General features: G+C 37.6%; 1 long non-coding RNA gene across 1 annotated transcript; it reads left to right on the top strand.

Moving 5' to 3' along the window:
• The first annotated feature begins 4,322 nt into the window (after positions 1–4,322).
• Positions 4,323–8,673, top strand: LOC118158181. The gene is made up of 2 exons (XR_004746809.1): positions 4,323–4,516; positions 7,979–8,673. It is a non-coding gene; the product is annotated as an uncharacterized LOC118158181 (long non-coding RNA).
• Positions 8,674–18,409: the final 9,736 nt, after the last annotated feature.

An 18,409-nucleotide genomic window follows, 5' to 3' on the forward strand; every position in this document is an offset into this window, starting at 1 on the left:
CCTCCTCAAGAATAACAGCATCTTGTCCTCAGGATAAAATCTGAATTTGGTGCCTACCTTTAGTTGTATGATACTGAGGCTGGCAATGCACTAATAGAATGGGAAGATACCTCAGAAATGCTCTGCAAAATCCAGAGTTCAAATTCACATAGACATATATTTATCTTTGCATGGACATAACAAAGCATTGTGCAGTCCAAAAGAACAGTCACAGTCTGTAGCTCAACCTCAGAATAGTAGCAAAAGCTGCAAGTGACAGAGTTGCAAGACAAGAAACTAATGCAGAGAAATTTATTCCTCAGAATCTAATGATCTCATTGAATATGAGCTATGTAGATCAACAGCAAGTCAAAAATCCTGGAAAAAAAAGGGGGATTGAATTTGGATAGCTTCTCTTCTGCACAGCACTCAAAATATTTTGTCTCATCTTGCAGAGTGCTTGCTCATTAGATGGCATGTATTCTCTTGACACCACTTGGACTATTTCAAGTAAGCCACGAGAAAACATAATAATTGGTACTTTGAGTAGCCTTGTCTCAAACCATAAGAAATTTCTGTGGTAGGTGTGATGAAAGAGGAGCAAGGCATCAGAGGGGGATCTTGCAGCTATAATTACTGTTACAACTGTAGCTGTAGCAAGGGCTGTTACAGCTATAATTAAATGGTTGTGGCCAAGCACAGGTCAAGAAACTGGAGGATTCTGCTCAGGATACAAAACTGTAAACTAGCCTGCTGAAATGAATTTGGATTGTTTTCCATCTCATTGGAAGAAGTGAGCATAAGGAGTAGCTGCAGCCTCCTGAACTCTGATAAGATCAAGTTCTCTGAAAAGTAGGAATTGTTTGTGTGTGTGGTTTCCAGGCTCCCCTACAACCTGTGCAGGTAAATGTTTTCAAGAGGAACTAAGAGATAAGAGCGTGTGCAGAGAGGTGTAGTATTTCCACTGCCTCCATAAATAGTTGGAAACAGCAGGTACAGAAGCTTCTGGCACATAGTTTCTGTAGTTTATAATGGAAACCTTTATTTACTTTGTGAGTTTATTAGAATGTGCCATTAGTCTGTGTTTAGGCTGGAGAACTGAATGATAACTGGTCCTTCAAAAAAAAAAAAAAAGGCATTTCTCTTAAGAGAATTGGGGGGGGGGGGGATAAAAAGGTGTCTCTAACCCTGTAAGTATACAGCGTGGGCTGAAGCAGTGAACCACAATTTCTGGAAGCACGGGAGTGTTCCTGGATGTACTGTGTGCCTCTAAAGAATACATTAGAGCTGCATTCTACAAAAGGGGGCACCTCCTGAGATAGCAGCCCTGTTAATTACACTGCCAGTTTCTATTGCCTTCATTCCACTGGCGTACAAGGAAGCATTGACAGATGGGCAAGCACAAAAGCTGTGAAAAGTCAGCGATGCTTGGGGTTCTTGCAAGTGTGATAATGACCTCAAGATGATCCGATTTCTATAAAAGAGAGGCTTGTTCTGCAATTGTCATCACCGTAGTCTCACATCAGAAAAGGCTTGCTTTTTGTATTTATATATCTTCACTTCCTCTCTTGTTTTTTACCAGCCATGTTTCCCATACTTCTAAACACCACAAATTAGAAGACCTAACATTATTTCCCTGTGTATCTGACAATCAGAGTAGGAGGAGCTGTGAACAATTCTGGTTGAGATTACTCTGCTGAACTGGCGGGATCTGATTCAAGTTTTTTCATCTGTAAAACCATTGCCCATCATAGATTTTTTTTAAATGAATGGTGATGTGCAGGTGGAAAACAGAAATAACAAATTTAAGAGGAAAGTAATGTTTTGACTGTAGTTGGGCACTTTATATTCTAACAGGAATGTATTTTGTATGTTCAGAGTGCATTATAAAGAAAGCCACTGTCCCTTTCCCAAGTAAACTTATAGTATATCTGCATCAGTGTAGAATGCGTTTAAGAACACTCTAACTCATGCTCTTGAAATTTCCTTTTGTCTGAAGATAGATAGTTAAAAATTAGCAGCACATACTACTGTTAATTTGTGTGTCAATTTTGTGTGGAAGCAAGCATTGTACAAACATAAATCAAGTAACTAGTTTGAGTAACTGAATAATGGTGTACAATGAACAACCATTTCAAAATATGATCTAAATTTTGATTGTCATACACATAGCAGTTAGGATGAACACAGGTGAGCTATTTGCTAAGTGTAAGGAGTCATATATGGTTTGATTGAAGTGTAGTACGACAAGCAGCTGGTTGAGGTCACACAGTTCCTCATCATGTACTGTACTGTAGGTGAAGTTCCCTTTTTTACTCTAGTCTCACTAGACCAGCCCCTTTAGTCCTGCCTTGCTAGGGCCCACATTAATTTCATGCTGTTGTTGGCTTACATCACTTTCTAACTTGATACCTGTAATGCTTGATGGCTGTATGTAGGCTGTAAATCTTTGCCTGAAGCAAAACAACTCTCTTAGAACTCCTTTTAGGTCTTAAGCTTCTTATGTCATCATAACTTAAGGGTGCTGGACAGTGTTCAGAACATGACATACACGTGTCAATACTTGACTAGATGAAGTTGAAAAATCAATAAAATAAAATATACATGTGTTCTAAAGCTACAATTTGCAGTTGCTACCGTATATTCATAAATTACCTTTGATAAATACTGAAGTCTGATTTCCCCATGTCTTACAGTTGGTGTGGGCATTGATTTATTTATTATTATTATTATTATTATTTTTAGCAAAGAGAGCTCAGCAATGGTTTTCACTGTATTGTCCTCATTGGAGCCATGGAGGTCTGGGATCTCCCCAGCTCTGACCAAAGCTTTCAATTCCATTTGCTCACACCACCCCATCAGGATTGTTGTGTTGTATGTTGTGCTCATTAGGAAAAAGTCTAACACCTTTCATGGTAAAGCATGTGGGCTTTGGCTGCTCTCACTGGCCTTAGGGTTATGCTGTCATTTGTACGGAAGTTGGAAAGAGTATTTAGTAGCAAGAGCTTCCAAAAATCATTAAAATTTAATTTGCTTGTGGGGAGGGAGGCGTAAAGCACAGGAGATTATGTTCAGTTTATGAGCCTTGACCTTTCATGCTTATCCAGTTCTCTAGTTTAATTTTGGTTCATGAAGTACACATTTCATATGGCTCTGGTTATTATTACGTACTTCTTATTTTATTAATATTACTTGAATGTATATGGGAGGCTATCATTTCCTTTATTGCTGTGGGAGACAGCATCCTGTATCAGTCAGGAAGTACGTGGGGGTAACAGCTAAATGTTCTCTGTACTGAGCCTACGGTCAGCATCAGAAAAGGGAACTAAACAGACTTTCTGCACCTTCGGATATGTTCCTCCTGTCAGTGCTGAGGATGTGAAGCTTTCTAATAGCAAAGGCATGCCTGATTCCTCCCCAAACCCTGCTGACTTTCCAGCCACCTGAGTGGATGTTCAGCTGCTGTTTGTAGCTGAATGATGTTTCCCTTTTCCCAATGCTTTCATAGCTGTTGGGTAACAATCATCATGGGTCACTTTTTATTATCCCAGCTTCACAGTAATATTATTCTTCACAGGCCCCCACGTGACTGTTTCGTTTTATTTGCAACCATTCTTTCCCTTTGGACACTTCACAATCTAAGATGGGGGCAGGGGGAGACAACTAAGTATAAAACCCATGGACAATGCCAAAAAAAAAAAAAAAAAAAGTCTGGCTAATAGCCAGATCCCTAAAATGAATAGAAATGTGCCCTTATGTGTTCACACACCCATTTTCCATCAAAATCTTCCTGACCTGCCCCAAACAGCTACAGCCAAGCAAACAAACAAGCTACCTGATTAAAGAGTTTTTCCTCGTGCAGCCTTTGCATCTGTACCCACAGTGAAATCTCCAAAGATCAAGAAGGGCCAGAGAGGTTAAGACCAATCAGTTGGTCTAAAATGCAGCTGGTAAAATGTTAAACAAACCCATCCTAGTGCTAAATAATACAAAGAGTGACACAACTGCTCTCTTCTACAGACAGCTCTTTGTGCATAGTATGTGTGTATATGTGTGAGGGAATGTTTCATTTAACTAGGAAGGTAAAGGGGAAGGCTATCTGAAGCAGCAGTACTTGCAATAACATCTGTTCTTTGGACAACAGTCCACCCTTTTAGCTTTCCCCAGTAAATTAATGAAGGGGGAAAAAAGGTGAAAGGAACTCAGTAAATAAGTCTGAAATCAACTGTCACAGTGCCTTGTGGAGCTGGAGGCAGGAGATTAAGGCCTCCTTTCATAGATTTTTGATTTACACCAGGCATTCTTTATTTTAAGTAACTTCTCTCTGTATCTTGACAGGTGGGTTGGCTGCACAGCAGTCATCAACATAAAACCCTTCAGTGCTGGAACTGTGCTTGAGTGTGAGTTGGCAAACTACATCTCTGCATATAGATCTGTGCCTGTTTTTGACTATCTTCATTTGCAACAGAACACGTAATGCTCTTTACATGAGTGGCACCTATGGAGGAGCAGATATTTGGAGTTACAACAGAACAATGTATGTAATACCTCCTTCTGTGTCAAAATCACTCACAAAGCATACTTTCTCAGGAACTGCAGTTATCAGGTTAAAGAAAGATTTAGCAAAAAGTTATCTTTAGTGAATTTCCATATGCCTGAGCTAGTCAACTACAGCAAGAATATACAGCTTAGCTTATTATGGAGGATTTTAAGTAAAAATAAAAAATAATAAAAAAAAAAATCTCAATTCCTAATGTTTCAGGGGGTACATCCTCAATCAAGAAAAGATTTAAGTGCTTAGTAAAATGGGGTAATGCTCTTTGAATTGGGACCTGCCTGTGGAAAATTAGGCTGTCAGATAATATTTTAAATAGGCACAAGGAGCTTCTCAAGAGATTTTAGAAGTGTTTGTAAACAGTAGGCCTTGCTTCTTTAACTTAGATTAATAAATTTTGTTGTATTACCACTGTTTTTCATCTTCTGAACATTTTTTTTTTTTTTTTGACATCCAGCTGCTGTGCTGAAGCTGTGAAGGTGAAGCTTGAAGCAACAGTGGCTTATAGCCAGTAGGACAGTAGTTACTTTGGGAAGACTCCATGGGCCTGTAAACTAGCACCTGATACCCTTACATGTGTAAACTACAAATGAAATCTAGAAATGATTCCTTGCATATATATATATATATATTATTTTTTTTGGCTGAGGCTCTTGGATTAGGAACATGATCTATTCTTAAAGAAAGCATTTACCTGTTTAAAGCATTTGGTATCATTGGATTTGATTTGAGCAAAGGGAATCCATCATGGCCACAGGACCAAAAAGAGAGTTCTCTGTACTTGTTTACTGCAGTACTGAGAAAATGCCTCTTACCTCCACATCGAGTTCATCTGTGGTGTTGATGTCCTCTGTAGGCATAAGCAAGCAACAATCCGTATATTCTTAATCCCTAGGCATCTATGGCAACTATAATCACCATTTGTGATGTAGAAATCTCTTTGCCGAAGTAAGCAGTGAAAATGAATGCCTAGGAAATGTGCAGAATTCCCATTGCTAAAACACTTAAGATCAGTTCAAACAAACTTCTGTGAGGAATGTCATAGCTCAGTTCTGTTTTACATATTTCTATGACTTCTTGGAAAGAACCCATATTACCAGTGCAACTGAACAAGTAGTGTCAAAACTTGTGGTTGCTGTGATTTTCAGGGCGTAAATGACCCAGATGCTTTTTATTTTAAATTGTTATTGCTACTAACTAATAACTAAAGTAGCCTTGATACAAAACTGCAATGCTATTTGCAATTGCTAAATGTGAGTAAACAAAATAGAGCTAACTGAAAATTTTCTTAATATAACCTGAATTCTTACCATTGCTTTTAAAGTGCCTTCAAAGTTGTTCTCTCATTCTTCACTGCTAGTGCACTCTGCAGTCTCAGAGGCTGGGTCAATGAAGGGGCACACTGTATATCTTCAGAAGAGATCAATTGCAATCCCCCAAAGACTATGCTGCATTACCATTACAGAAGATCACTAATCAGCAACAACTTGCTATATGGCATTGGACACATGTAACTTATCTCCCTGCATTATCCTCTTTTTTTTAAAAAAATCACAAATCTCCAAACAGCTATATGGAGGATTGAATGAGATTATGCTCTTACCCTGCTAAGCCTGGGGTAAACAGTGACGCAGACACAGGAGAAGACTGGAATTCTTCTGCCTCTCAGAAACAGCAGTATCTTTTCCCTGTTTTTGTTTTGTTTTGTTGCTTGCTTCTCAATGGGAATAAAAGAAAATACATGGATTTGGGATGTTTTAGGAAATATTTCATTTTTAAATAAAGTTTGTTCTGTATATTTTAAGTTTGAATAAATTTAAAATGCATGCAGTATCTCAAAACATCACCCTCCCTTAGATCCTCTGCAGAGGTGCTAAGGGCAGCATAAGGGAACACAAGTAATGAACAAGATGAAGTCAGATGTTGCTTTGGCTCTGGTGATGTCCTGATGTCCAAACCTGATGTCCATGACCCTTGCTGGGGATGCCTGCATGGCTTTTAGTGACTGTGTGAGTGAGCTGTGCATGTGAGGACGCTCCTATAGTGCATGAATTAACATGCTATTAACAGTGACAGCTATGTTCTGCCATCTGTAATAGCTCAGTGATATAAGGTGGTCTAAAAAATGTTGGTTGTGACCACTGCTCTCCACCACCGCATTTACTTAATCCTGTCTTCAGGAGCACAGTCTAAAAAAGGCTTCAAAACATTAAATAGATGTTTAAGGGGCAATACTTTCAGCTATACATAGATGTGAAGAAGTTTTGTGATTTTTATCTGGATTTCTCTGAGCTTCTGTGTGCTGCTGAGGAAAGGAGTTCTGATGGAGTTCTCTTCCCTTCTATGAAATAAGTGTTTTTTCTAGTTATTTACGTGAACTGTCTGTTAATCACAATTCCCTCCTGTTTTGTTCTACTTCACATGGTGTTTACATGAGCCTTTGAGAAGTTGACTTGCTTTCTCTGTTATAGTAGGCATTAGACTTGAATTGTTTTTGAACATAGTAACTAAACAACATCAGCAGCCAGAGCTTCTCATACTCTGCTTCACAGAGGTTGGAAAGTAATAGGTTACCAAACATGTTGCCAAAACAGAAGCAGGAGAGTTTAAATAGCTGATACTTGGTATGGAAATACATTTAAGTGATAAAGTTTACCTGTTTTCTTTCTTTTTTTTTTTTTTTTTTTTTATGTTAATATTAGAAAGATAATGTTCCAGATGGCTGGATACTTTACCTATTGTGTACTGATTTAACTGATTTAGTCACTAGATGACCTGTTTGTGGTGGTGGTTTGTTACTTAAATGCTAAATATATTGACACCCGTCAATTTATTTTTTAAACAAGAGTACAGAAAACAGAGGTACAAAATCCATTGGCTTCTCAACATCACTTGTCTTAAAATACAAACTTGATTAGTCAGAGAATGTTGCAGTTACAGGGATAACTGCACTTCCAGCTCACCCTCATACCCTCCAGAATAAATAACTACAGGCATCCATCACCTCCCAGCTGAACCACACTCTGTTCCCACCAGTCTCCTGTGATTCATCACAGCTGCCTCAGCAGCACTAAGTCAGCTTTGTTGTCTCTAGCTTATTCCCACTGGAAACAATATTCATAATAACTAAATACTAAATCACCTTCTTAAAGCAAGACTTTTATTTAAAACCAAACCATAAAGAAGCAGATGCGCTTCAAAACAGGGAATGGTCTTGATGTATGCCTACTTTTCTCCATTGCTGACCACTTGGTGATTTCCTATAATTTATTTTCCATGTGGTTTACAGTGTTGGTCCAACTGTCTGTGTGAACTGTTGTCGGTGTCTTACCAGGTAGCTGGAGACACCTTAAGGTTTAACACAGGTCCTATTCTGTTCCCTTATCTCTCCTGCTTCCATTGAGAAGACTTTTAAATAACGTAGGGGTCCCTTTCATCCCTTAGCTGCTGCTACTATGGCAAAATGAAGAAACTGGAAACAAGTTGCAGGAATGACAGTTGGCTGGAAACAACACTGGAAGCAAGATGTTAACAGTTCTTCCTTTTGTCTTTCAAGTGTGTACTAAGATGCTCTGATATGAGGAGCCATTGCACGTATTGCTGCTTGCACTTTCAGCGATGCCATGAGGATTAAACAGTATGAGCATAGTGTGTGCTTCACAAAACTAGCCACAGCATCAGTAAATAGGCCAAACATAGTATTCATAAAATGACTGTGTAGCAGTACCAGAGTGAACCCAGGGCTAACTTCACTGCTTCCTAGACTAGTTCTGTTGATCAAAAGAATAAACATTTTCAGGTACAGTTTTGATTGGAAAACTTATGCTCATATCTATGCTTGCTGCATTTGCCAGTTATGCAGCGGTTAATTGCAATGTTGTATTGTCAGGAATTTAGCAGAATCGTTTGCCACTATTACAATACTTGTAGATATTAAGTAAGCAACAGTTACTAGTATGCAAAATCTGAAAGTAGTAATTTGTCGTCTTACAGCAAATGTATCATAGCCTCAATACCATATGTAAAGACTATTATTTCCTCCATTTTCCCAGGTGTATGAGTGATTATAAGACCACTTGTTTCAAAAGTTAAGGAATTTGCTAATAAAAATAAACTTAATGAATTATTCATAGATCAAAGGTTATGTTAAGATTTCTTGAGATCCAGTTGATCTCCTTCCTGGCTTGCAGTATGTAGGTTAAGGAATCCACTCATCTCTGTTGGAGGATGAAGAAATGTTCTCTAAAGGAAAGAGCTCTTCACCTGATAAAATCAGTGGTCCTCTGACACCAGCTAAAAGCAGCATGTATGTGTTTCATCTAGGTCTTGTGCACACAATACAGATCTCTCTGACACTGTTAACTTCGAATGTATTACTTATACCATTCAGTAGATGATGAGCTGAACAAAATGCTTGGCATTTTTCATCATGTACAAAATTTAACCATAGCGGCAGTCTTTTTTTCCTAGGGTTCAGACCTCACAGTGAATACACTAAATACCTACTTGGTCACATACATTTTCACATAGCCGACAAACTACTGAAAGCTATATTATGCAGCAGAGATGCTACCATGTCATTAAGTTGATACTATGAACTGGTTAGAAAGGTATTAACACTTCCAAGCTGTTTGTAGGACCTCTTCTAATTCTGCAGGCTTCATCTTCTTTACCTCAATATAATCATTGCAATACTTTGATTTCCTTGCATTTTTCCTCATCAAGACACTTGCAACAGTGACATTTACAGAAACATATTGACCATGAGAAGTGTCACATCTAGAACTTCTTTAGCATAGAATCCCTTTTTAATTTTAGGCTCTGAGGTAATTTTGACGGTAAATCTCGTTTTTTTCATCCTGCCCTAGTAGAGAGTGTTCATTGCATGTAGCCAAGTAGACTGTTCTGTGATTCCAGATGGAGATGCAGAGCTGGACTCTGTGACCTGTTTCTTGGTTCTGTTTGACATAATTGTTGTTGAGAAATTACTTCTATATTTTTTTATTATATATGGATGATAAGAATTTTAATTCATTATATTTCATAACCTAACAAAATGTGAGCGGGGCACCTATAAGTATATTACCATCCAGTAATTCACTTTTACAAATACAATCTGTTGCACTATGCCATATAGCAAAGACACAGTTTCTCACCAGCTGCTGCACAGTTGTTTTGATGCCTGTTAAAATGTGAGCCTCTATTATACCTGAATTGGTCAAAACAGGACTTGTGTACAGCATTCGGACCAATGGAAGACCCAAAGCAGATGTTACAGAGCTTCAAACCTGTTTTTATCTGAACAATGTTTCCTGTCTCTAGTTCTCATTTTCATATTTGGCAGAAGGTACTATGACCATTACTCCTATTCTTTAACAGGATAACTTTTATAGCAGTGGGGGTGATCTGGCCTCAGATGTTTAAACTTCTGAATTCCACTTGCACCATATGTGCCCATAATGGTGTATGTTGATTTAGTGCTGTGAGCTGTAATCCCACTCTCCCCACCTTCCCATCCCATAAGAGCTCAGAGAACACTTGCACTACTTAATTAAATACTTTATTACGCATAGCTGGCTGTAACCAGGGTTGTTAGAGATCTACCCCCCCCCTCCCCCCCCCCCCCCCAATTTTATTACTAGCAAATGTTCAGAAGCTTCTATTGCAAATGTCTGGAATAATTAGTATTAACTTTAAGCATTGTGGATTGAAGATGCATGTACTTCACACCAATGACTTTTCAATCAGGCATATTTAACCCTTGGGATACGTGGACTTGCTCTAGTAGTAAGGAACTTAGCAAAATGCAATCAATTTTCTAGCCCCACTACATACAGGTTCTTGTTTCCCCTAGAAAGGTTTTAGGGATCTGCAGAAATTAAAAAATCAAATCCCACTGAATTTAAGACAGACTTCACATGAAGAGTATGAGGGGTTACTTTTTTTTCCCCCCGTTTGAATTAAATATGGTCAAAGGAGGTAGTGGAACGCTCCTTACTCTATTTGAATATTTCCATACATAAAGTTCTCTGACTCTTAAAATCTTATTTTAAAACATAATTTTGTCTAGTTGGGAGAAAAAAGAAATGAATCATTACTCACTTCCATGTTTAACTTGCTTAACTTGCTTGAGACACAAATATTCATTTTCTCCTGTAGTGATCAGGAAAGGTGTTACTGTGATGCTTAGCATTCACACCTCCAAAGCATGCTCTGCAGGTCCAGTTTCTGAATAATAGCTACATTTTGAGTCCTAGACGTGTCTTATCACTACAAATTCTAAAATGCAAAATTCTTCTCCATTAATTATTCACGTTGTCAAAGTATTTTTGGATCCCAGATCCTGCAACCAAGCAAACCTATGAAAGTTGTATTTAAACTCTGCTTGTCTTCCTTTGTTTTTTCACTATTTGTTGCCTATTGCCTCTTTGTTGCCTTTAATACATTTGTGAGCTTTCATTGTCATAGGAACATCATTAATGTTGGCACATAGACATCAATGAGGCTATTTCCCTGAAATGAAAAAGGTTCCTGAAAAGAGATGTTGTTCAATGCATAAGATGCAGCTTTGCATTGATTTCCTGCCATAAAAAACTATTTTAAGCATTGGCTATGTTGGGCCTACTGGCTGCATCTTTACATGTTGCCATTTCCCCTGAGTTCCATCTAAATGCCAGGAATGGAGGCGTGACTGTCAGCCAAATATTGCAGCTATCATTTCCAGCACTGGGAAAACTGAGCTAACAGTCTGGATGTCAGGATGACCAGAAATTCATTGCTGCTACTTGAGGGTCTGTCCTATCTTACACTGGATCTGCTTTTATTTGGTAATACATTGTGGAGTGGCAGAGCTGAGCTGGTCTCAACGGCTTCATGTAGAAGCAGCAAGATTGCTGCTTTTTCCAACAAGCTTCCCAGGTTCACCTTCAGGTAACATTAAGGACTGACAGTCTCAGGGCAACTTACTAGTGTTGCTCGAATGTTATATCAGTCAGACAAACCATCTATCTCTGCTTTCAGCATTAAAACAGTGGGATGGTGTTCTGCAGGCTGGTATATCCTCTGCATGCAAAAACCTTCAGTGTGTTGCTGTTAAAGGTGGAGTCTATTTATAAAGAAAATGTGTATGCCGGTACATAAAGGAAAGGACTAAACATAGAGAAACATTATTTATTCTCTAATTCTACATGTGGTCTCTGAAAATCAAAGCATGAAATCTTCATGGAGCTTGGAACATGTTGAAACCACAAGATATTTTTAACCATTTCCTGTATGCCCCACTATAGCATTTTACAAGATTTCTAGAGATTTCAGGTATATGTTGTGTCTCCTAGGCAGACCTAGTGAAGCAAATGAGTGCATGGAGGACACGTTTCTGAGTACTGCTTGTTTCTGAAGTATTCCAACTACCTTTCTGCAGAGCTAAGGTAAATCAATAGCTAAGAGGGACCACATGGGGCTGCAGGGAAATGGGAGAGAAGCCCTTTCTGATTAAAATCTGCAGGAGGAACTGGTATTCTCTTATACTTACCTGCTTGAAAAGCTACATTGGGCTTCTGATCTGTAAAAAGGTACTGTCCACAACCTGGAGTTCTTGGTTGATATTTACTTGCTGCATTAAATTAGCATGTCTGTCCACCTCCCCACAGCTCTTTTTCACATCTCTATGATAATACTAATATTTTCAAAGCACCTGTATCTCATTCACTTAGATAAACAACTAATTCATATCAAGATAAAAGTGGTTGGTTAAGCTTCATATGTAGAGAGACTTCTTCAGCCAGACATCTCAATCTCTGGGTGGCCCTTTGTGTGTGGTGGTTGTTTTGAAATCTGAAGTGTAACTTTGAATTCTTTTTTTTTTTTTTTTTTTTTGGTGTATTTCTGCTTTGGTTTGACTGGCTATTGAGCTGTTCAGGACATGAGTCTCTTTTCATTTACTCATGTAGTACTCTGCGACTATAAATTCTGTTTAAATAAAATTTCTGAGAAAACAGGAATAGTTAACAGCAGAGTAGCGGACTTCAGTTTAATAGTCACTCAGTCTCTACATAGAGCTGAGACAGCAATTCCTAACCCATAATCTGATCCAAAAAAGTATTTATACCATGAAAAGCATTTTTCAAGATATTAACACAAAAGGTTAAGAATGATTTGTGAAGTGAAATATAAAGCTACATTATTAGCAAAAATGTTTATCTTAAAACAGTAAAATCTTTGGTCAGTGCTTAAAGATCAGTTGTAGAACTTTTACTTGTATATGTATTAAACCACTAAGCAGTATTATGGCATGGGAATTCAAGTATATTGTTGAGAAAAGAAACTACCTCTTAAAACAACAACAACACACACCTTTCTGATAGTTATTTAAAGTAGCAACGAAGTAAGTTAACAATTGTGAGACAAGCCCCATGTTTGGGCAGTTAGTCCATTTCCAAAGCCATTGCTTCAGTAATTGTTATGAGAGCACAGGAGAAACATTTCTAACAACATTCAGTGCTAAAATCTTAGAAAGTAATTTAGAAAATCTGTAATAGCTTTTTTGTCACCAACATTTTAGAAAATATTTTGGTGTAAAATCTTTGAAATGGGTCATGTTAAGAAAAACTTAATTTGACACTTAAAAGATTTAGGAATTCACAGCCTCATTTTTATCCTTAAAATGGTACAAAGTAGTACCAAATCCTTAGTGCTAAATGCCTCAGAATAGCAGGATTTACAGAAAGCCACTTTTAGCCTTCCACGGCATGAATGAACAACTTTTCTATATTGCTCTTCAGCTGTGGTTTAACTGATATATGATTGAAGCAGTCTTCATGCTTTCTAACAAACAGCTAAAATTAAACTGTTACAGAGCAAGTCTGTCAGGGCAAAAAAGGATGTAGCATGCCCTGATAAACCCATGCCCTTGTTCATTTCTAATAATTCCAGGGGCTGATGGATTCTATTGCCAAGGGATTTGGGTATGTAAATCTCCCTGACTAAAGCTTTGCTGAATTTTATAAGAACAGAACATTGTCTTTGTGTTACTAAACACAATGGTTAGTGGGTCTTGTGACCTTACTCTCTGGGGATTGGATCTTTTTAAAACGTAATGAAGAAAAGCCCCGCAATGCACTTGGAGTATAAATGAGTCCCCAGAGATTCCTAAACCAACCTAGGAGTTTACAATAAAAATTTGCAAATGCAAAAGAAATTTTGACAGAGAATGAATAGATGATGACTGGATATGGATATAAAAGGAGTGGGGTTTTACTAGTGAAGTTTTCATTCATGTGGTAAAGTGCTCAAGGTGACAGTTCACGAGCTACACACTGTCTTACTAGGAGATTGCCTTGGACTTAATAGAGTAGTCAGGGCAGGTCAGGGAACTGCAATAGCTGATTGCTTAAAGGAGTTAATGCAGCAAATAAGTAAGGTCACTCAGGCATGTGGTTGGGTTGTTTCTAAAGCAAGATACAGAATGAGTGACTAATTTCTTTGTACCACTCTTCCCCTTCGTCTCATAGTCTGAGCTCCTTCATTTCTGAACAAATATTGCAGCTTCAGTGCAAATTCATCTCCCTGTGCCTGCTCAGTCACTGGCTTTAAGTCCTTAGTTGGGTTTCTCTCTCTCAAAGGCAGCAGGTCTAAATATTATTTACTTGCAGAAACCAGACCTTGGAAGTTGAAGCTAAATCGTTATATTTGAAAGCAAAGGTCTTTTACTTCGTAAAATCTAGATTCAATGCTCAGAGAATGTGTAATTTTTCTAGGATAAAACTTGAGCTTTTCCTTGCTTATTTTTCCTTATTTACATGGGAAAACATTCCTTTTATAGAAAGATTAAAAATTACCTTGTTGTGTCCCATCTCCCCCAAGGTATAGTTCTGAACTGGGGAAGTTGGGAAGTTGGCAGAGCAGCTGAGGTCTTCAACAGGAGAAGTCCTAGTCAGAGGCAGAAGGTGGTGCAGCTAGAGAATCTATTTTCAGATGATTTTAACTCACTGCGTATGAGAAGCATCTACTCCTATTACTCCTATACCAGTCCTTACAGGCAGGGATTTCAAAAGGCTTGAAAACAGCACTTCTTCCCCCACAGCCTAGGCCAGAAGAAACAGGGAGCTAAGCTCCTTTCTGCCCCAGTAATGACTCCTAGTCCAGTACTGGGTGTACTTTCAAATAGCATAATTTTGCATAAAAGGTATGTATTTCCTACAGAAGTGTTGCATGTTGTAATTTTTTTTTTTCCAAAATAAAGTATTTACAATTTATTTATCCTTCTCTGCTCTCAAAACTCCATCATCAACATAGGTGTAAGTGGAAGAAGAAAGAACTACAATGTTTTCTCTCAAATAAGCATGTATAAGAGGAACAAAGATATATTTGCAATCATTTGTGTAAAGATTGCTGAAAGGAATGGTCCTGATTTTTCATAAAGAGATAACAAAAAAAACCTTCTGAAAGAAAAACTTTTGTTCATTTATTTTTTCTTTAAAAGTTTTGTCATTCATAAAGCTGTGTAAGAATATTTTTCTCGTATTTGACACTTATTCACTCCAAAGAGTTTTTTTGGATAGGGCCAAAGGGAAAAACAAAAAAAGCTGTTTATTTTTGAGAATAATAAAACAAGCCTTAAGAAGTGGCATGAAGGGAGGAGATGAGAAATAAATAAAATGGACCAGAAACAAGCTTCTATTTTATTTATTTATTTATTTTTAATAAGAGGGAGAGTTTTATTCAGTTTTATGCAAACAGCAGACTTACACAGAATCAGTATGCATGCTATTTATAGTAGTTCCTTACATTTTCACTTTCCAGTTATCTGGTAGTGAGTCTTATTGTTCTGCATGTTAGATACTACTTTGATGAGTAGTTGTTTAACAATGAGGAAGGGGAATAACTTCTAGATGCTCATGCTTGTTCTTAATCTTGTTAAGTTGTGCATATGAAAGAGATTGTGCATCTTCATATGGGATTGCCAAAGAAGCTGAAGAGAGATGTTGAATTTCTAGGGACATTCAGCTCAGTGTGTCTCCTCAGCCCTTTTTCTGAAGTCTCCAGCTAAATGCAGAGAATTGATTTGCCTTTTATTTTTATCCCTCTTTATAGCACTATTTGCTGAAGAGACATTAGTATTTATCATGACAGGTTCAGTCATCAAAGTAAATATCTGCTGTCTGCCTCATTCTGGTTTTGACTTACTTGATTTATGATGTTGTAGAAACACTAATATTAGCATTTTAAAGATTAAAACAATGTTTAGACTAGAGTAGACAGTAATCACTATTTGAAAAGGTTGAGTACTGTGATTTATATGATTCATTGAGAACAAAGATTTATCTTTAATACTTTTATCCAGTTCCCATGTCTTATTAATGGACAAAATTAAGTTGAGGGCATTAGCATATGATTGGCAATACAAAGAAATGAAATATACTATGTTAAGTGGTTCTGAGTGAATGTATTTCAGAAATGTTAGTCTTCACAGCATCTCTTGAATTTTCTTCATAATCCACTGTTTAGTAAATGTAAGACACTCCCCTAGTCTTTTTTTTAAAACTCTCATATATGGAGTGATATGAAAATATCCACACAAAAATAATTTAGTTCATAAACAAAACCCGCCAGGGGGCACATTTCTTTGTAGCTCTGAGCCTGATCTCCAAACTGTCCTCCAGTGATGGAACTTTGCTGGAGCTCTTTCCTGAATCAGGTCCTGAGATAAATGTTGTCCTCAACTTTGCTATTCTGATTCTCCTAGTTAGATTTACATGAGCACAAGCTGAAGGGGAAAACCTGAGTTATAATTTCAGGATTTGGCCTATGCTTTGGACATCTGCATTTGGACATGGCAGTGCAGAGATGTGCAGCTTTCTCAGAGCAAAGGCAGTAGGTATGATAAACCTATAGCACACTGTCTTTCTTTCTTTTTTTTTTTTGAAGTGAATTTAATATTCATGAACAGTGCCAGATTAACAGAAAAATAGCTCCCCCCTTCCCACATTATGCAAAAGTCCTGCATAATTTAATACAGAATAAACAGATATGGCTATATATAGATTTATCAAAAAACAACAGTAATGTTGTTTTAATAGTAGTGAGTAATTTTGCCATAGGTTTTATGAATCAACCTATATAATTCAGTAGTTCTAACTGCCTTTATGAAGGTTATTAATAATTTAGTTCAGTGAAATTTTTTGTGAGAGGTTCCACATCTAATCCAGGTAGTACTTATAAAAGTAAATAGTAAATTCTTCCTTGTAGTAACTGTAGTAACCAGCCAGTAGTTGGTACCTCTCTGAATTGGATGTCATGTGTCAACCACTGTCGGTTGTGGTGATGCCCTTTGGGGAGACAAAAAATATGGCCAGATTGTTTCAGTTGTTCAGAACCTGAATACTTTCAAATGGATTAATGATTAAATCCAGATTAATTCCCACAGTAGTGAACTTCCAGGCTAGTGATGTTATGAATAGTGATTGAGGTCTTAAGTAGATTAATTAAATTCTATCAGGAGGAAATATTTTTCAGTCATATTTTTGTAACATCCTTAACTTTACTTTTTGTTTCCATCGCTGTTGTTTAAAACTAATGAAGAGTTTGTGAAGAGTTTCTCTGCAGTGAAAAGGGCTTCATCTTCACCTGCTAATCCCAACCTTTTGTATGTTAGTTATGTGCATGTGTTGAAACAGTTATTTCTACCATTAATTATCTTGATCATGATAGTGTCTAAAGGGCCTGGTTGGGACTGAGCCCTTGCTGTGGCAAATGCATACAAGGTCTCTATCATTGCCCTGAAGATAATAGCTCTAATATTTTTGTATTTCAGATGTTATCAGTGCATTATCTGAACAAATGTTTATTTCTCAGCATCACTGTGAAGCAGTGGAATATAATCCCCAATTCAGAGATAAGGAACTCAAAGATTATGATTTGTCCAAGGTCACAAAAATTCTGCGGCAGAGTTAAGAGGCCAAAATTTCTGATCCTGACTCTTTGTGTTACGCAAAGTACCACTGTTTCTTTCTGGTTTCAATTAGAAATAGATTATCTCATGTTGGCTCTGAATTAGGAAACCACTGAAGCAGTTATTGCAGACCAGTGCATAACGTGACCTGGGTATTTGTCCATTATAATTAGCTACTAATTTCTACTTTTCATGGATGTCTGAATCCTTTTCTTTGTCTTGACAGCTACCTTCCACCACGTCATTACCTGGCTTTCATTAGCGTAACTCCATCCACCTCAGGATGTTCCCCTGGAGCTTCTCATTTCTTAGCAGTCAGAAGCACACTCGAGGTTACCAAACCCACTTAAGGAATGAGTTCTTGGGACTTTAAAGTTAAGTCATCCTTATACTGGTGAGGCTTCCCTAAGCCAACGGATTCCCATTACCGTGAAATCAGTGTATTGAATCAGACTCAGTGTTCCCAGCGATCCTTGGTTCTCTTGGGGGACACATCCTTTATCCTTTTCGCATCTGGCTAACCACCTTGAGTCATGACTTACCATGCCTGCCATGTTTCATCTTTGTCCTATCTTAGTATGTGAGCCAGATGCTGATCTGACAGTGTTGGAAGAATTCAGCATAGCTAATTTACTCAAGATTCTTTGATTTTGATTTTTATTTTTTGGCTAAGAAATGTCTATTTTTTTATTAGATATAATGCAGGTCCCCTTTTTAAATTTAACTGCAATTATGTGTTTTCCTTGTGACTTCAGTACACCAACAAAATTAAAATCCATGCAGCACTTCTGACACTACCTTTCAGCTGAGTTTTTTTAGGAAGTAGTAAGACTCCATAAGCACAAGAGTGATAATGTAAAAAACACCAAAGTGGAACATTGACAGAATTTTATTCTTATGCCCATATAAATAAGACTGTGCATTAA

This window comes from Oxyura jamaicensis, chromosome 1 (genome assembly GCF_011077185.1).
Source record: "Oxyura jamaicensis isolate SHBP4307 breed ruddy duck chromosome 1, BPBGC_Ojam_1.0, whole genome shotgun sequence".
NCBI lineage: Eukaryota > Metazoa > Chordata > Aves > Anseriformes > Anatidae > Oxyura > Oxyura jamaicensis.